The 20,000-nt window shown below is 46.9% G+C and overlaps 1 protein-coding gene across 1 annotated transcript in view; it reads right to left on the bottom strand.

The window, feature by feature from the left end:
* Positions 1-20,000, bottom strand: part of LOC124034958 (extracellular matrix organizing protein FRAS1-like) — a 165,402-nt gene that overhangs the window by 144,567 nt on the left and 835 nt on the right. The window contains exons 2-3 of the mRNA XM_046348349.1: positions 9,822-9,914; positions 6,293-6,452 (exon numbers count right to left, since the gene is read on the bottom strand). The gene's annotated coding sequence lies outside the window, so the exon portion shown is untranslated. The remainder of the gene's footprint in view (positions 1-6,292; positions 6,453-9,821; positions 9,915-20,000) is intronic.

Genomic DNA, 20,000 nt, shown 5'->3' with positions numbered 1-20,000 from the left:
ACCCGTTCTACTTGGGACTGGACGCGAGGCTCGACCTGTTCTACTTGGGACTGGACGCGAGGCTCGACCCGTTCTACTTGGGACTGGACTTGACTCGAGGCTCGACCCATTCTACTTGGGACTGGACGCGAGGCTCGACCCGTTCTACTTGGGACTGGACTTGAGACTTGAACCTCGTGACTTGAGTCTTGCTTGTGACTCGAATAATAGCGACTTGGTCCCATCTCTGGTTAGTCTATGAATCATGTGACAAATAAAATGCGATTTGTTTTGAACATTCTTGTCAACTGCGATATAAAATACATTTTTCCTGTGAACCCTGCCGGGTGCTCGTGCGTCCACCCATGGTATATCAGTACATTCATAACAATGTATGTAAACATTACAAAACGTTCTTTATTTTTTTCTCCCCTAATTTTGTGACATCTAATTGGCAGTTACAATCTTGTCCCATCGCCGCAACTCCCGTACGGACTCGGGAGAGGCGAAGGTCGAGAGCCATGCGTCTTCAGAAACACAACCCCGCCAAGCCCCACTGCTTCTCGACACACTGCTAGATTAACCAGGAAGCCAGCCGCACCAATGTGTTGGAGAAAACACCGTACAGCTGGCGAACGAAGTCAGCTTGCAGGCTCCCGGCCCGCCACAAGGAGTTACTAGAGCGAGATGGGACAAGAAAATCTCACCTTAGACCACTGTGCCACTCAGGAGGCCACACCTGGTCTTATTTTCAATCAAATAAGCCATACAAAAAGGCCACACCTGGTCTGCTTCATGCTTTATTATTGCACGGTTTTGGCGAGGGGTGCAAAGAAAAAGCCATATCTCGGACTGGCCAATAAAAATAAAAGATTAAGATGGGTAAAAGAACACAGACACTGGACAGAGGAACTCTGCCTTGAAGGCCAGCATCCCAGAGTCACCTATTCACTGTTGACGTTGAGACTGGACAGAGGAACTCTGCCTAGAAGGCCAGCATCCCGGAGTCGCCTCTTCTCTGTTGTCGTTGAGACTGGACAGAGGAACTCTGCCTAGAAGGCCAGCATCCCAGAGTCAACTCTTCACTGTTGACATTGAGACTGGACAGAGGAACTCTGCCTAGAATGCCAGCATCCCGGAGTCGCCTCTTCACTGTTGACGTTGAGACTGGACAGAGGAACTCTGCCTAGAAGGCCAGCATCCCGGAGTCGCCTCTTCACTGTTGACATTGAGACTGGACAGAGGAACTCTGCCTAGAAGGCCAGCATCCCGGAGTCGCCTCTTCACTGTTGACGTTGAGACTGGACAGAGGAACTCTGCCTAGAAGGCCAGTATCCCGGAGTCGCCTCTTCACTGTTGACGTTGAGACTGGACAGAGGAACTCTGCCTAGAAGGCCAGCATCCTGGAGTCGCCTCTTCACTGTTGACGTTGAGACTGGACAGAGGAACTCTGCCTAGGTAGTGGGTTCGATCCCCGGGACCACCCATACGTAGAATGTATGCACACATGACTGTAAGTCGCTTTGGATAAAAGCGTCTGCTAAATGGCATATATATATATATATATATAGAAGGCCAGCATCCTGGAGTCGCCTCTTCACTGTTGACATTGAGACTGGACAGAGGAACTCTGCCTAGAAGGCCAGCATCCTGGAGTCGCCTCTTCACTGTTGACGTTGAGACTGGACAGAGGAACTCTGCCTAGAAGGCCAGCATCCTGGAGTCGCCTCACTTCAGACTGTTGACGTTGAGACTGGACAGAGGAACTCTGCCTAGAAGGCCAGCATCCTGGAGTCGCCTCTTCACTGTTGACGTTGAGACTGGACAGAGGAACTCTGCCTAGAAGGCCAGCATCCTGGAGTCGCCTCTTCACTGTTGACGTTGAGACTGGACAGAGGAACTCTGCCTAGAAGGCCAGTATCCTGGAGTCGCCTCTTCACTGTTGACGTTCAGACTGGTGTTTTACGGGTACTATTTAATGAAGTTGCCAGTTGAGGACTTGTGAGGCGTCTGTTTCTCAAACTAGAAATTCTAATGTACTTGTCCTCTTGCTCAGTTGTGCACCGGGGCCTCCCACTCCTCTTTCTATTCTGGTTAGAGACAGTTTGCGCTGGTCTGTGAAGGGAGTAGCACACAGTTTTTTTTTCGAGATCTTCAGTTTCTTGGCAATTTCTCGCATGGAACAGCCTTCATTTTTCAGAACACGAATAGACGGACGAGTTTCAGAAGAAAGTGCTTTGTTTCTTGCCATTTTGATCCTGTAATCGAACCCACAAATGCTGATGCTCCAGGTACTCAAACTAGTCTAAAGAAGGCCAGTTTTATTGCTTCTTAAATTAGCACAGCAGTTATCAGCTGTACTAACATTATTAAGGGTTTTCTAATGATCAATTAGCTTTTAAAAAATGATAAACTTGGATTAGCTAACACAACGTGCCATTGGAACACAGGAGTGATGGTTGCTGATAATATCTACCTATGTAGATATTCCATTAGAAATCTGCTGTTTCCAGCTACAATAGTCATTTACAACATTAACAATATCTACACTGTATTTCTAATGGACAAAAAATGTGCTGTTCTTTAAAAACTAAGGACATTTCGAAGTGACCCCTAACCTTTGAACGGTAGTGTACAGTTGAAGACGGAAGTTTACATACACCTTTACATACACCTACATTGAAACTCAGTTTATCATAATTCCTGACATTAAATCCTAGTACAAATGTCCTGTCTTAGGTCAGTTAGGATCACCATTTTATTTTAAGAATGTGAAATATCAGAATAATAGTATTAGAATGATTGATTCCCAGTGTGTCAGAAGTTTACATACCCTCAATTAGTATTTGGTAGCATTGCCTTTAAATTGTTTAACTTGGGTCAAACGTTTCGGGTAGGCTTCCACAAGCTTCCCACAATACGTTGGGTGAATTTTGTCCCATTCCTCCTGGTGTAACTGAGTCACGTTTGTAGGCCTCCTTGCTCGCGCACACTTTTTCAGTTATGCCCACAAATTTTCTATGGAATGGAGGTCAAGGCTTTGTGATGTCCACTCCAATACCTTGACTTTGTTGTCCTTAAGCCATTTTGCCACGACTTTGGAAGTGTGCTTGGGGTCATTGTCCATTTGGAAGAACCATTTGCAACCAAGCTTTAACTTACTGACTGATGTCTTGAGATGTTGCTTCAATATATCAACATAATTTTCCTACCTTATGATGCCATCTATTTTGTGAAGTGCACCAGTCCCTCCTGCAGCAAATCACCCCCACAACATGATACTGCCACCCCCAAGCTTCACAGTTGGGATGGTGTTCTTCGGCTTGCAAGCCTCCCCCTTTTTCCTCCAAACATAACAATGGTCATTATGACCAAACAGTTCTATTTTTGTTTCATCAGACCAGAGGACATTTCTTCAAAAAGTACGACCTTTGTCCCCATGTGCAGTTGCAAACCATAGTCTGGCTTTTTTATGTCAGTTTTGGAGCAGTGGCTTCTTCCTTGCTGAGCGGTCTTTCAGGTTATGTCGATATAGGACTCGTTTACCTGTGGAAATAGATACTTTTGTACCTGTTTCCTCCAGCATCTTCACAAGGTCCCTTTCTGTTGTTCTGGGATTGATTTGCACTTTTTGCACCAAAGTATGTTCATCTCTAGGAGACAGAACTCGTCTCCTTCCTGAGTGGTATGACGGCTGCGTGGTCCCATGGTGTTTATACTTGCGTAATATTGTTTGTACAGATGAACGTGGTACCTTCAGGCATTTGGAAATTGCTCCCAAGGATGAACCAGATTTGTGGAGGTCTACCATTTTTTTAAACAATTTTTTTTTCGGAAGTCTTGGCTGATTTCTTTAGATTTTCATGATGTCAAGCAAAGAGGCACTGAGTTTGAAGGTAGGCCTTGAAATACATCCACAGGTACACCTCCAATTGACTCAAATTATGTCAATTAGCCTATCAAAAGCTTCTAAAGCCATGACATCATTTTTTGTCATTTTCCAAGTTGTTTAAAGGCACAGTCAACTTAGTGTATGTAAACTTCTGACCCACTGGAATTGTGATACAGTGAATTATAAGAGAAATAATCTGTCTGTAAACAATTGTTGGAATAATGACTTGTCATGCACCAAGTAGATGTCCTCACCATATATATACAGTGCCTTGCGAAAGTATTCGGCCCCCTTGAACTTTGCGACCTGTTGCCACATTTCAGGATTCAAACATAAAGATATAAAACTGTATTTTTTTGTGAAGAATCAACAACAAGTGGGACACAATCATGAAGTGGAATGACATTTATTGGATATTTCAAACTTTTTTAACAAATCAAAAACTGAAAAATTGAGCGTGCAAAATTATTCAGCCCCTTTACTTTCAGTGCAGCAAACTCTCTCCAGAAGTTCAGTGAGGATCTCTGAATGATCCAATGTTGACCTAAATGACTAATGATGATAAATACAATCCACCTGTGTGTAATCAAGTCTCCGTATAAATGCACCTGCACTGTGATAGTCTCAGAGGTCCGTGGAAAGTGCAGAGAGCATCATGAAGAACAAGGAACACACCAGGCAGGTCCGAGATACTGTTGTGAAGAAGTTTAAAGCCGGATTTGGATACAAAAAGATTTCCCAAGCTTTAAACATCCCAAGGAGCACTGTGCAAGTGATAATATTGAAATGGAAGGAGTATCAGACCACTGCAAATCTACCAAGACCTGGCCGTCCCTCTAAACTTTCAGCTCATACAAGGAGAAGACTGATCAGAGATGCAGCCAAGAGGCCCATGATCACTCTGGATGAACTGCAGAGATCTACAGCTGAGGTGGGAGACTCTGTCCATAGGACAACAATCAGTCGTATATTGCACACATCTGGCCTTTATGGAAGAGTGGCAAGAAGAAAGCCATTTCTTAAAGATATCCATAAAAAGTGTTGTTTAACGTTTGCCACAAGCCAGCTGGGAGACACACCAAACATGTGGAAGAAGGTGCTCTGGTCAGATGAAACCAAAATTGAACTTTTTGGCAACAATGCAAAACGTTATGTTTGGCGTAAAAGCAACACAGCTCATCACCCTGAACTCACCATCCCCACTGTCAAACATGGTGGTGGCAGCATCATGGTTTGGGCCTGCTTTTCTTCAGCAGGGACATGGAAGATGGTTAAAATTGATGGGAAGATGGATGGAGCCAAATACAGGACCATTCTGGAAGAAAACCTGATGGAGTCTGCAAAAGACCTGAGACTGGGACGGAGATTTGTCTTCCAACAAGACAATGATCCAAAACATAAAGCAAAATCTACAATGGAATGGTTCAAAAATAAACATATCCAGGTGTTAGAATGGCCAAGTCAAAGTCCAGACCTGAAACCAATCGAGAATCTGTGGAAAGAACTGAAAACTGCTGTTCACAAATGCTCTCCATCCAACCTCACTGAGCTCGAGCTGTTTTGCAAGGAGGAATGGGAAAAGATTTCAGTCTCTCGATGTGCAAAACTGATAGAGACATACCCCAAGCGACTTACAGCTGTAATCGCAGCAAAAGGTGGCGCTACAAAGTATTAACTTAAGGGGGCTGAATAATTTTGCACGCCCAATTTTTCAGTTTTTGATTTGTTAAAAAAGTTTGAAATATCCAATAAATGTCGTTCCACTTCATGATTGTGTCCGACTTGTTGTTGATTCTTCACAAAAAATACAGTTTTATATCTTTATGTTTGAAGCCTGAAATGTGGCAAAAGGTCGCAAAGTTCAAGGGGGCCGAATACTTTCGCAAGGCACTGTATATAAATCCATATCAACCCATATTGTTGTCTGTCTTTGAATGTAGGTCTGCGATGTAGTCAGCCAGGCAAAGACGCTGGAAAGAAATCACACCTGAAGTTGAGGTGAGATCTTTATAGGATTTACAGCGTCAGATTTGTAATAGCAAAGGGAATTCCCAGTTCAGGCGCTAACTAGCTATGTAGCCGCCAAGCGTAGCGCTGCAGGGGGCAAACCACAACATATAAATAATATAACTGACAGACATCAGCTAACCTTTTGAAGTCCTCAGGCAACGGCTCAAACAGACTCCGAGTCTGGCAGGCTTTCCCCAAGGGTTGGCAACAGTATTACACATCATATTATGCCAACCACAGTACAGGCAATACCGCCCCTCTGCCTAGCTCTGGTCCCTGCCTGAAAGAGTATGGCTTCTATTGGATTCAATTTCGCCATTTTGATGACAGATGACCTGGATCTGTTGTGGCTTTGGAGGCCATTTTGAGGTGTTATACTGGAAAGTAAAGCAGAGTTGGTATGAAACTTACCTCCACTGCGGACACACTTGGGACAGCAGTCTCCGGTGGGGGTGAAGGCAGTCTGGTCTGGGGGGCAGGTGAGAGGAGGACAGGGTCTCTGTCTACAGGATACACTACCCCCAGAACACACACACACCTGGCACTGGGGGGCACTCCACTGACTGTCATGCTGTGGATGGGTGGATGGTGGGGAGGGAGGGAGGGAGTCATGTTTACTGTTCATTTTTATTGTTTATTTCACTTTTGTATATTATCTACCTCACTTGCTTTGGCAGTGTTAACATATGTTGGCCATGCCAATAAAGCCCCTTGAATTGAATTGAAATGAGAGTGGGAGACACAGACAGACAGACAGACAGACAGACAGACAGACAGACAGACAGACAGACAGACAGACAGACAGACAGACAGACAGACAGACAGACAGACAGACAGACAGACAGACAGACAGACAGACAGACAGACAGACAGACAGACAGACAGACAGACAGACAGACAGACAGACAGACAGACAGACAGACAGACAGACAGACAGACAGACAGACAGACAGACAGACAGAGAATGAAAATGTAATCTTGACCGCTATCTGTAATCTATAAATCTCTAATCCAGTGTAATGTAATCTATCTGTAATCTATACATCTCTACTCCAGTGTAATGTAATCTATCTGTAATCTATACATCTCTACTCCAGTGTAATGTAATCTATCTGTGTAATGTAATCTATCTGTAATCTATACATCTCTACTCCAGTGTAATGTAATCTATCTGTAATCTATACATCTCTACTCCAGTGTAATGTAATCTATCTGTAATCTATAAATCTCTACTCCAGTGTATTGTAATCTATCTGTAATCTATAAATCTCTACTCCAGTGTAATGTAATCTATCTGTAATCTATAAATCTCTAATCCAGTGTAATGTAATCTATCTGTAATCTATAAATCTCTACTCCAGTGTAATGTAATCTATCTGTAATCTATAAATCTCTAATCCAGTGTAATGTAATCTATCTGTAATCTATAAATCTCTACTCCAGTGTTTGACCTTCCTAGCCCCAATCTAAAATAAATGTTGAACACAACCTTCAGTAAATAACAACATAAATCATTACTCTGCCACATATACCCGAATACAGTTTAATCTCCTCTCCCCTTCACCAACCCACAGAGAGCTTTTGGAAGACCCAGGCAGACCCTCTAAAGAAACACGAGTTCCCTGCCTCAGGAGTAGAGCCTTGTGAAAAGTGTGAAAGACACTTGATGCTTCAGAGACACCAATGGAATCCTAAACCTCAGGCCAAAGTGGCTTGTTAGGAAGCTTGTTCTACCTAAAAAAGATTGGCCGCCAGCCAGCTCTCTCTTGTTGCTCCCAAATGGCACACTATTCACTACATACAGTAGTGCACCACCAAGGGCCCTTAGGGTTCTGGTCAAAAGTAGTGCACTAAACAGAGAATAGGGTGTGATTTGGGACAAAGGCTCTGTGTGAGATGGCGAAAGAGGAGAAGCTAACAAGAAAGAGATTGTGTGTTGATAGGGGAGAGGGGAGAGGGGAGAGTTAGAGGGGAGAGGGTTAGAGGGGAGAGGAGAGAGGAGAGAGTTAGAGGGGAGAGGGGAGAGGAGAGAGGGGGAGAGGGGAGAGGAGAGAGGGTTAGAGGAGAGAGGAGAGAGTTAGAGGGGAGAGGAGAGAGGGGAGAGTTAGAGGGGAGAGGAGAGAGGGGAGAGTTAGAGGGGAGAGGAGAGAGGAGAGAGGGTTAGAGGAGAGAGGAGAGAGGGTTAGAGGAGAGAGGAGAGAGGAGAGGGGAGAGTTAGAGGGGAGAGGAGGGGAGAGAGGAGAGAGGAGAGAGGAGAGGGGAGAGGAGAGAGGGTTAGAGGAGAGAGGAGAGAGGAGAGGAGGGGAGAGAGGAGAGAGGAGAGAGGAGAGAGGAGAGGGGAGAGGAGAGAGTTAGAGGGGAGAGGAGAGAGGGTTAGAGGAGAGAGGAGAGAGGGTTAGAGGAGAGAGGAGAGAGGAGAGGGGAGAGTTAGAGGGGAGAGGAGTGGAGAGAGGAGAGAGGAGAGAGGAGAGGGGAGAGGAGAGGGGAGAGGGGAGAGGAGAGAGGGTTAGAGGAGAGAGGAGAGAGGGTTAGAGGAGAGAGGAGAGAGGAGAGGGGAGAGTTAGAGGGGAGAGGAGGGGAGAGAGGAGAGAGGAGAGAGGGAGAGTTAGAGGGGAGAGGGGAGAGGGGAGAGTTAGAGGGGAGAGGAGAGAGGAGAGAGGGTTAGAGGAGAGAGGAGAGAGGAGAGGGGAGAGGAGGGGAGAGAGGAGAGAGGAGAGGGGAGAGGGGAGAGGAGAGAGTTAGAGGGGAGAGGAGAGAGGGTTAGAGGAGAGAGGAGAGAGGGTTAGAGGAGAGAGGAGAGAGGAGAGGGGAGAGTTAGAGGGGAGAGGAGGGGAGAGAGGAGAGAGGAGAGGGGAGAGGAGAGGGGAGAGGGGAGAGGGGAGAGGAGAGAGGGTTAGAGGAGAGGAGAGGGAGAGGAGAGAGGAGAGAGGGTTAGAGGATAGGAGAGGGAGAGGGGAGAGGAGAGAGGGTTAGAGGAGAGGAGAGGGGAGAGGAGAGAGGAGAGAGGGTTAGAGGAGAGGAGAGGAGAGAGGAGAGAGGAGAGGGGAGAGGAGAGAGGAGAGAGGAGAGGAGAGAGGAGAGGGGAGAGGAGAGGGGAGAGGAGAGAGGGTTAGAGGAGAGAGGAGAGAGGGTTAGAGGAGAGAGGAGAGGGGAGAGTTAGAGGGGAGAGGAGAGGAGAGAGGAGAGAGGAGAGGGGAGAGGAGAGAGTTAGAGGGGAGAGGAGAGAGGGTTAGAGGAGAGAGGAGAGAGGAGAGGGGAGAGTTAGAGGGGAGAGGAGAGAGGGTTAGAGGAGAGAGGAGAGAGGAGAGGGGAGAGGAGGAGAGGACAGAGGAGGGGAGAGAGGAGAGAGGAGAGAAGAGAGGGTTAGAGGAGAGAGGAGAGAGGAGAGGGGAGAGGAGAGGACAGATGAGGGGAGAGGAGAGAGGAGAGGGGACAGAGGAGAGAAGAGGAGACAGAGGAGAGGAGAGGAGAGGAGAGGAGAGGAGAGGAGAGGAGAGGAGAGGAGAGGAGAGGAGAGAGGAGGGGAGAGGAGAGAGGAGAGAAGAGGGGACAGAGGAGAGAAGAGGGGACAGAGGAGAGGAGAGGAGAGGAGAGAGAGAGGAGAGGAGAGGAGAGGAGAGGAGAGGAGAGGAGAGGAGAGGAGAGGAGAGGAGAGGGAGAGGAGAGGAGAGAAGAGGGGAGGAGAGGGGAGAGGAGAGGAGAGAGGAGGGGAGAGGAGAGGAGAGAGGAGGGGAGAGGAGAGAGGAGAGAAGAGGGGACAGGAGAGGAGAGGAGAGGAGAGGAGAGGAGAGGAGAGGAGAGGAGAGGAGAGGAGAGGAGAGGAGAGGAGAGGAGAGGAGAGGAGAGGAGAGGAGAGGAGAGGAGAGGAGAGGAGAGGAGAGGAGAGGAGAAGACAGATGTTTTCTCTGGTCCTCCACAGTGGACCGTATCACCTACTGACCCCATAAACAGCCTCTTTATGCTGACAAGAGCCCTGGGAGGAGGGTAGGCACTCTGGACAACACTGGTTGGGAGGGATCCTCAACCGCTCTCCCTGGGGAGACACACAGACAGAATACAGTATCAGTTCCCTGTAGTTGACAACCATGTTAATGCAGGATGGAAAGAGAACTGTGAATGGCTCTTCTCCTTTGGTCTATTTTTATAACCCTTTAGTGAAAAATACAATAAAACAGGAACATATAGAGACAGATTCATTCAAACAGAACTGAAGACAAAATGTGATCTGTGGTCAAAAGGTCGATTCTATTTCAATTACAGTCAATTCAGGAAAATCCAACTCCATTTCTCTTAAAGGCCATGTTGGGTAAAATGCCAGTTTATCTCTGTTCTTTCTTAGTCAGGTCAGTAAATAAATATCAATTACGGTCCCATTCTCATTTGCTTCTAACAGTACCAAAAATTAGAACAGGTCTCGGTAGAAATAGTTTTAGTTACTTAGCACCGGGGTCCTGGAATTCTCTCCTGAACATTTTAAAATGTGATGATCTAGTTTCTCCTGAACATTTTAAAATGTGATGATCTAGTTTCGTTGGTGGAGTTTAAACACTTGAGCAATGTACAGTCGTGAGAATGACACAAATATGAATTTCCACAAAGTTTGCTGCTTCAGTGTCTTTAGATATTTTTGTCAGATGTTACTATGGAATACTGAAGTATAATTACAAGCATTTCATAAGTGTCAATGGCTTCTATTGACAATTACATGAAGTTGATGCAGAGTAAATATTTACATTTACATTTACATTTAAGTCATTTAGCAGACGCTCTTATCCAGAGCGACTTATTTACAGTGTTGACCCTTCTTTTTCAAGACCTCTGCAATCCGCCCTGGCATGCTGTCAATTAACTTCTGACCCCAGTCCTCAGCAGTCCAATCCCTGTACCTTTTGCACAATATCAGTCTGTCCCTGATGTTTTTCCTGGAGAGAAGTAGCTTCTTTGCTGCGCTTCTTGACACCAGGCCATCCTCCAAAAGTCTTGCCTCACTGTGCTTGCAGATGCTCTCCCACCTGCCTGCTGCCATTCCTGAGTAAGCTCTGTACTGGTGGTGCCCCGATCCTTTCAACTGAATCAACTTTAGGAGATGGTCCTGGCGCTTGCTGGACTTTATTGGGTGCCCTGAAAGCCTTCTTCACAACAATTGAACCGTTCTCCTTGACGTTCTTGATGATCCGATAAGTGGTTGATTTAGGTGCAATCTTACTGGCAGCAATAAACTTGCCAGGTGAAGCCCCTTTTGTGCAAAGCAATGATGACGACACATGTTTCCTTGCAGGTAACCATGGTTGACAGAGGAAGAACAATGATTCCAAGGACCACCCTCCTTTTGAAGCTTCCAGTCTGTTATTCAAACTCAATCAGCATGACAGAGTGATCTCCAGCCTTGTCCTCGTCAACACTCACAGCTGTGTTTATGAGATAATCACTGACATGATGTCAGTTGGTCCTTTTGTGGCAGGGCTGAAATGCAGTGGACATGTTTTTTGGGGAGATTCAGTTAATTTGCATGGCAAATAGGGACTTAATTGCAATTAATCTGATCACTCTTCATAACATTCTGGAGTATATGCAAATTGCCATCATACAAACTGAGGCAGCAGACTTTGTGAAAATTAATTTTCGTGTCATTCTCAAAACTTTTGGCCACGACTGTATATATCATAGAATAGTGTAATTGTTTTTAGGCCAGCTGTTTTTAGTCCAGATGTTTGGGTTTTTAATGTAACGTGTTATTGTTGTACTGTATGTGTGTTAATAGTGTTGTTTAATGTTGTGTTAGTGTATGTAGGTTGTTTTGTCTGAAACGTTGTTCCCCCTGCTGCTATTGGACCAGGTCTCTCTTGGAAAAGAGATGTTATCTCAATGAGAAAAACCTGTATAAATAAAGATTAAACAATAAACTTCAAATGATTTTCGATGACGAAAATGTTGAATTGGAATTTGGTTAAATTCCTAAATTGATTGGAATTGAAACGAGCAGATATACTGGGTGTTCTAGAGAAAGAGTGAACTACCTCCCCCATCTCTCCTCATCATTCTGTCTTTCTAGGGTGAACTACCTCCCCCATCTCTCCTCATCATTCTGTCTTTCTAGGGTGAACTACCTCCCCCATCTCTCCTCATCATTCTGTCTTTATAGTGTGAGCTACCTCCCCCATCTCTCCTCATCATTCTGTCTTTCTAGGGTGAACTACCTCCCCCATCTCTCCTCATCATTCTGTCTTTCTAGGGTGAACTACCTCCTCCATCTCTCCTCATCATTCTGTCTTTCTAGTGTGAACTACCTCCCCCATCTCTCCTCATCATTCTGTCTTTCTAGTGTGAACTACCTCCCCCATCTCTCCTCATCATTCTGTCTTTCTAGGGTGAACTACCTCCCCCATCTCTCCTCATCATTCTGTCTTTCTAGGGTGAACTACCTCCCCATCTCTCCTCATCATTCTGTCTTTCTAGTGTGAACTACCTCCCCATCTCTCCTCATCATTCTGTCTTTCTAGGGTGAACTACCTCCCCCATCTCTCCTCATCATTCTGTCTTTCTAGGGTGAACTACCTCCTCCATCTCTCCTCATCATTCTGTCTTTCTAGTGTGAACTACCCCCCATCTCTCCTCATCATTCTGTCTTTCTAGGGTGAACTACCTCCCCATCTCTCCTCATCATTCTGTCTTTCTAGGGTGAACTACCTCCCCCATCTCTCCTCATCATTCTGTCTTTCTAGGGTGAACTACCTCCCCATCTCTCCTCATCATTCTGTCTTTCTAGGGTGAACTACCTCCCCCATCTCTCCTCATCATTCTGTCTTTCTAGGGTGAACTACCTCCCCCATCTCTCCTCATCATTCTGTCTTTCTAGGGTGAACTACCTCCCCCATCTCTCCTCATCATTCTGTCTTTCTAGGGTGAACTACCTCCCCATCTCTCCTCATCATTCTGTCTTTCTAGGGTGAACTACCTCCCCATCTCTCCTCATCATTCTGTCTTTCTAGGGTGAACTACCTCCCCCATCTCTCCTCATCATTCTGTCTTTCTAGGGTGAACTACCTCCTCCATCTCTCCTCCTGCGTCACCCCATCATTCTGTCTTTCTAGGGTGAACTACCTCCCCCATCTCTCCTCATCATTCTGTCTTTCTAGTGTGAACTACCTCCCCCATCTCTCCTTCTGCGTCACCCCATCATTCTGTCTTTCTAGGATGAACTACCTCCCCCATCTCTCCTCATCATTATGTCTTTCTAGTGTGAACTACCTCCCCCATCTCTCCTCATCATTCTGTCTTTCTAGTGTGAACTACCTCCCCCATCTCTCCTCATCATTCTGTCTTTCTAGGGTGAACTACCTCCCCCATCTCTCCTCATCATTCTGTCTTTCTAGTGTGAACTACCTCCCCCATCTCTCCTCATCATTCTGTCTTTCTAGTGTGAACTACCTCCCCCATCTCTCCTCCTGCGTCACCTCATCATTCTGTCTTTCTAGGGTGAACTACCTCCCCCATCTCTCCTCCTGCGTCTCCTCATCATTCTGTCTTTCTAGTGTGAACTACCTCCCCCATCTCTCCTCATCATTCTGTCTTTCTAGTGTGAACTACCTCCCCCATCTCTCCTCCTGCATCACACATCATCATTCTGTCTTTCTAGGGTGAACTACCTCCCCCATCTCTCCTCCTGCATCACACATCATCATTCTGTCTTTCTAGGGTGAACTACCTCCCCCATCTCTCCTCCTGCATCACACATCATCATTCTGTCTTTCTAGTGTGAACTACCCCATTTCTCCTCCAGCATCACATCATCATTCTGTCTTTCTAGGGTGAACTACCCCATCTCTCCTCCTGCGTCACCTCATCATCCTGTCTTTCTAGGGTGAACTACCCCATCTCTCCTCCTGCGTCACCTCATCATCCTGTCTTTCTAGGGTGAACTACCCCATCTCTCCTCCTGCGTCACCTCATCATCCTGTCTTTCTAGGGTGAACTACCTCCCCCATCTCTCCTCCTGCATCACATCATCATTCTGTCTTTCTTTTCTTATTCTAACCCTCAGCTGAAAAATACCAACAAATGGACATGGATTACAGAGAACAGAGAGGAATGAGGGACAGAGAACAGAGAGGACAGAGAACAGAGAGGAATGAGGGACAGAGAACAGAGAGGACAGAGAACAGAGAGGAATGAGGGACAGAGAACAGAGAACAGAGAGGAATGAGGGACAGAGAACAGAGAGGACAGAGAACAGAGAACAGAGAGGAATGAGGGACAGAGAACAGAGAACAGAGAGGACAGATAACAGAGAGGAATGAGGGACAGAGAACAGAGAGGAATGAGGGACAGAGAACAGAGAGGACAGAGAACAGAGAGGAATGAGGGACAGAGAACAGAGAGGAATGAGGGACAGAGAACAGAGAGGACAGAGAACAGAGAGGAATGAGGGACAGAGAACAGAAAGGACAGAGAACAGAGAGGAATGAGGGACAGAGAACAGAGAGGACAGAGAACAGAGAGTAATGATGGACAGAGAACAGAGAACAGAGAGGACAGATAACAGAGAGGAATGAGGGACAGAGAACAGAGAACAGAGAGGACAGATAACAGAGAGGAATGAGGGACAGAGAACAGAGAGGAATGAGAGGACAGAGAACAGAGAACAGAGAGGACAGATAACAGAGAGGAATGAGGGACAGAGAACAGAGAACAGAGAGGACAGATAACAGAGAGGAATGAGGGACAGAGAACAGAGAGGACAGAGAACAGAGAGGAATGAGGGACAGAGAACAGAGAGGACAGAGAACAGAGAGGAATGAGAGGACAGAGAACAGAGGACAGAGAGGACAGAGAACAGAGAGGAATGAGGGACAGAGAACAGAGAGGACAGAGAACAGAGAGTAATGATGGACAGAGAACAGAGAGTAATGAGGGACAGAGAACAGAGAGGACAGAGAACAGAGAGGACAGAGAACAGAGAGGAATGAGGGACAGAGAACAGAGAGGACAGAGAACAGAGAGGACAGAGAACAGAGAGGAATGAGGGACAGAGAACAGAGAGGACAGAGAACAGAGAGGACAGAGAACAGAGAGGACAGAGAACAGAGAGGACAGAGAACAGAGAGGACAGAGAACAGAGAGGACAGAGAACAGAGAGGAATGAGGGACAGAGAACAGAGAGGACAGAGAACAGAGAGGACAGAGAACAGAGAGGACAGAGAACAGAGAGGAATGAGGGACAGAGAACAGAGAGGACAGAGAACAGAGAGGACAGAGAACAGAGAGGAATGAGGGACAGAGAACAGAGAGGACAGAGAACAGAGAGGAATGAGGGACAGAGAACAGAGAGGACAGAGAACAGAGAGTAATGATGGACAGAGAACAGAGAGGAATGAGGGACAGAGAACAGAGAGGACAGAGAACAGAGAGGAATGAGGGACAGAGAACAGAGAGGACAGAGAACAGAGAGGAATGAGGCACAGAGAAGAGAGAACAGAGAGGACACAGAACAGAGAGGAATGAGGGACAGAGAACAGAGAGGACAGAGAACAGAGAGGATGAGGGACAGAGAACAGAGGAATGAGGGACAGAGAACAGAGGAATGAGGGACAGAGAACAGTGAGGACAGAGAACAGAGAGGAATGAGGGACAGAAAACAGAGAGGACAGAGAACAGAGAGGAATGAGGGACAGAGAACAGAGAACAGAGAGGAATGAGGGACAGAGAACAGAGAGGAATGAGGGACAGAGAACAGAGAGGACAGAGAACAGAGAGGAATGAGGGACAGAGAACAGAGAGGACAGAGAACAGAGAGGAATGAGGGACAGAGAACAGAGAGGAATGAGGGACAGAGAACAGAGAGGACAGAGAACAGAGAGGAATGAGGGACAGAGAACAGAGAGGACAGAGAACAGAGAGGAATGAGGGACAGAGAACAGAGAGGACAGAGAACAGAGAGGAATGAGGGACAGAGAACAGAGAACAGAGAGGACAGAGAACAGAGAGGAATGAGGGACAGAGAACAGAGAGGACAGAGAGCAGAGAGGAATGAAGGACAGAGAACAGAGAACAGAGAGGACAGAGAACAGAGAGGAATGAGGGACAGAGAACAGAGAGGACAGAGAACAGAGAGGATGAGGGACAGAGAACAGAGAGGACAGAGAACAGAGAGGAATGAGGGACAGAGAACAGAGAACAGAGAGGAATGAGGGACAGAGAACAGAGAGGAATGAGGGACAGAGAACAGAGAGGAATGAGGGACAGAGAACAGAGAACAGAGAGGAATGACTGACAGAGAACAGAGAACAGAGAGGAATGAGGGACAGAGAACAGAGAACAGAGAGGAATGAGGGACAGAGAACCGAGAATGGAGAGGAATGAGGGACAGAGAACAGAGAGGAATGAGGGACAGAGAACAGAGAGGAATGAGGGACAGAGAACAGAGAGGAATGAGGGACAGAGAACAGAGAGGAATGAGAGACAGAGAACAGAGAGGACAGAGAACAGAGAGGAATGATGGACAGAGAACAGAGAGGACAGAGAACAGAGAGGAATGAGGGACAGAGAACAGAGAGGAATGAGGGACAGAGAACAGAGAGGAATGAGGGACAGAGAACAGAGGAATGAGGGACAGAGAAAAGAGGAATGAGGGACAGAGAACAGAGAGGAATGAGGGACAGAGAACAGAGAACAGAGAGGAATGAGGGACAGAGAACAGAGAACAGAGAGGAATGAGGGACAGAGAACAGAGAGGACAGAGAGGAATGAGGGACAGAGAACAGAGAGAACAGAGAGGAATGAGGGACAGAGAACAGAGAACAGAGAGGAATGAGGGACAGAGAACAGAGAACAGAGAGGAATGAGGGACAGAGAACAGAGAGGAATGAGGGACAGAGAACAGAGAGGAATGAGGGACAGAGAACAGAGAGGAATGAGGGACAGAGAACAGAGAGGAATGAGGGACAGAGAACAGAGAGGAATGAGGGACAGAGAACAGAGAGGAATGAGGGACAGAGAACCGAGAACAGAGAGGAATGAGGGACAGAGAACAGAGAGGGATGAGGGACAGAGAACAGAGAACAGAGAGGAATGAGGGACAGAGAACCGAGAACAGAGAGGAATGAGGGACAGAGAACAGAGAGGGATGAGGGACAGAGAACATAGAGGAATGAGGGACAGAGAACAGAGAGGAATGAGGGACAGAGAACAGAGAACAGAGAGGAATGAGGGACAGAGAACAGAGAACAGAGAGGAATGAGGGACAGAGAACAGAGGGGAATGAGGGACAGAGAACAGAGAGGAATGAGCGACAGAGAGGAAGAGAACAGAGAACAGAGAGGACAGAGAACAGAGAGGAATGAGGGGCAGAGAACAGAGAGGAATGAGGGACAGAGAACAGAGAGGAATGAGGGACAGAGAACAGAGAACAGAGAGGAATGAGGAGCAGAGAACAGAGAGGAATGAGGGGCAGAGAACAGAGAGGAATGAGGGACAGATAAATGAGAGGACAGAGAACAGAGAGGAATGAGGGACAGAGAACAGAATGAGGACAGAGAACAGAGAGGAATGAGGGACAGAGAACAGAGAGGACAGAGAACAGATAGGAATGAGGGACAGAGAACAGAGAGGAATGGGGGACATGGAATAGAGAGGAATGAGGGACAGAGAACAGAGAGGAATGAGGGACAGAGAACAGAGAGGACAGAGAACAGAGAGGAATGAGGGACAGAGAACAGAGAGGACAGAGAACAGAGAGGAATGAGGGACAGAGAACAGAGAGGACAGAGAACAGATAGGAATGAGGGACAGAGAACAGAGAGGAATGGGGGACAGAGAACAGAGAGGAATGAGGGACAGAGAACAGAGAACAGAGAGGATGAGGGACAGAGAACAGAGAGGAATGAGGGACAGAGAACAGAGAGGAATGAGGGACAGAGAGGAATGAGGGACAGAAAACAGAGAGGAATGAGGGACAGAGAACAGAGAGGACAGAGAAAAGAGAGGAATGAGGGACAGAGAACAGAGAGGACAGAGAACAGAGAGGAATGAGGGACAGAGAGGAATGAGGGACAGAGAGGAATGAGGGACAGAGAACAGAGAGGAATGAGGGACAGAGAACAGAGAGGACAGAGAAAAGAGAGGAATGAGGGACAGAGAACAGAGAGGACAGAGAAAAGAGAGGAATGAGGGACAGAGAACAGAGAGGACAGAGAACAGAGAGGAATGAGGGACAGAGAACAGAGAGGACAGAGAACAGATAGGAATGAGGGACAGAGAACAGAGAGGACAGAGAACAGAGAGGAATGAGGGACAGAGAACAGAGAGGAATGAGGGACAGAGAACAGAGAACAGAGAGGATGAGGGACAGAGAACAGAGAGGAATGAGGAACAGAGGACAGAGAGGAATGAGGGACAGAGGACAGAGAGGAATGAGGGACAGAGAACAGAGATGAATGAGGGACAGAGAACAGAGGAATGAGGGACAGAGAACAGAGAACAGAGAGGAATGAGGGACAGAGAACAGAGAGGAATGAGGGACAGAGAACAGAGAGGAATGAGGGACAGAGAACAGAGAGGAATGAGGGACAGAGAACAGAGAGGAATGAGGGACAGAGAACAGAGAGGACAGAGAACAGAGAGGACAGAGAACAGAGAGGAATGAGGGACAGAGAACAGAGAGGAATGAGGGACAGAGAACAGAGAGGAATGAGGAACAGAGGACAGAGAGGAATGAGGGACAGAGGACAGAGAGGAATGAGGGACAGAGAACAGAGAGGAATGAGGGACAGAGAACAGAGAGGAATGAGGGACAGAGGACAGAGAGGAATAAGGGACAGGGAACAGAGAGGAATAAGGGACAGGGAACAGAGAGGAATGAGGGACAGGGAACAGAGAGGAATGAGGGACAGAGGACAGAGAGGAATAAGGGACAGAGAACAGAGAGGAATGAGGGACAGAGAACAGAGAGGACAGAGAACAGAGAGGAATGAGGGACAGAGAACAGAGAGGACAGAGAACAGAGAGGAATGAGGGACAGGGAACAGAGAGGAATAAGGGACAGAGAACAGAGAGGAATGAGGGACAGAGAACAGAGAGGACAGAGAACAGAGAGGAATGAGGGACAGAGAACAGAGAGGACAGAGAACAGAGAGGAATGAGGGACAGAGAACAGAGAGGAATGAGGGACAGAGAACAGAGAGGACAGAGAACAGAGAGGAATAAGGGACAGGGAACAGAGAGGAATGAGGGACAGAGAACAGAGAGGACAGAGAACAGAGAGGAATAAGGGACAGGGAACAGAGAGGAATGAGGGACAGAGAACAGAGAGGACAGGGAACAGAGAGGAATAAGGGACAGGGAACAGAGAGGAATGAGGGACAGAGAACAGAGAGGACAGAGAACAGAGAGGAATGAGGGACAGAGAACAGAGAGGAATGAGGGACAGAGAACAGAGAGGAATAAGGGACAGGGAATAGTTATCATTTTGAAATGAATAACATAAGGAAAATGTTCAGAACCTGAAATATTTAAGAGCTGTGTTCATCCTAAAATCTCCACACTAAGGAGAGGAGATCTGATAGAAGACACCATGGTGAGGAGGAGATCTGATAGAATACACTATGGTGAGGAGGAGATCTGATAGAAGACACCATGGTGAGGAGGAGATCTGATAGAATACACTATGGTGAGGAGGAGATCTGATAGAATACACTATGGTGAGGAGGAGATCTGATAGAAGACACCATGGTGAGGAGGAGATCTGATAGAATACACTATGGTGAGGAGGAGATCTGATAGAAGACACTATGGTGAAGAGGAGATCTGATAGAAGACACCATGGTGAGGAGGAGATCTGATAGAATACACTATGGTGAGGAGGAGATCTGATAGAAGACACCATGGTGAAGAGGAGATCTGATAGAAGACACCATGGTGAGGAGATCTGATAGAAGACACTATGGTGAAGAGGAGATCTGATAGAAGACACTATGGTGAGGAGGATGTCTCTTGGGATGTCTCTTGGGAGAGGGGAGGTTGGTTGGGATGTCTCAGAGGAGAGGGGAGGTTGGTTGGGATGTCTCTTGGGAGAGGGGAGGTTGGTTGGGATGTCTCTTGGGAGAGGGGAGGTTGGTTGGGATGT

Source organism: Oncorhynchus gorbuscha, linkage group LG05 (assembly GCF_021184085.1).
Source record: "Oncorhynchus gorbuscha isolate QuinsamMale2020 ecotype Even-year linkage group LG05, OgorEven_v1.0, whole genome shotgun sequence".
Lineage (NCBI taxonomy): Eukaryota > Metazoa > Chordata > Actinopteri > Salmoniformes > Salmonidae > Oncorhynchus > Oncorhynchus gorbuscha.
This window is presented reverse-complemented; position numbering and strand designations above follow the sequence as displayed.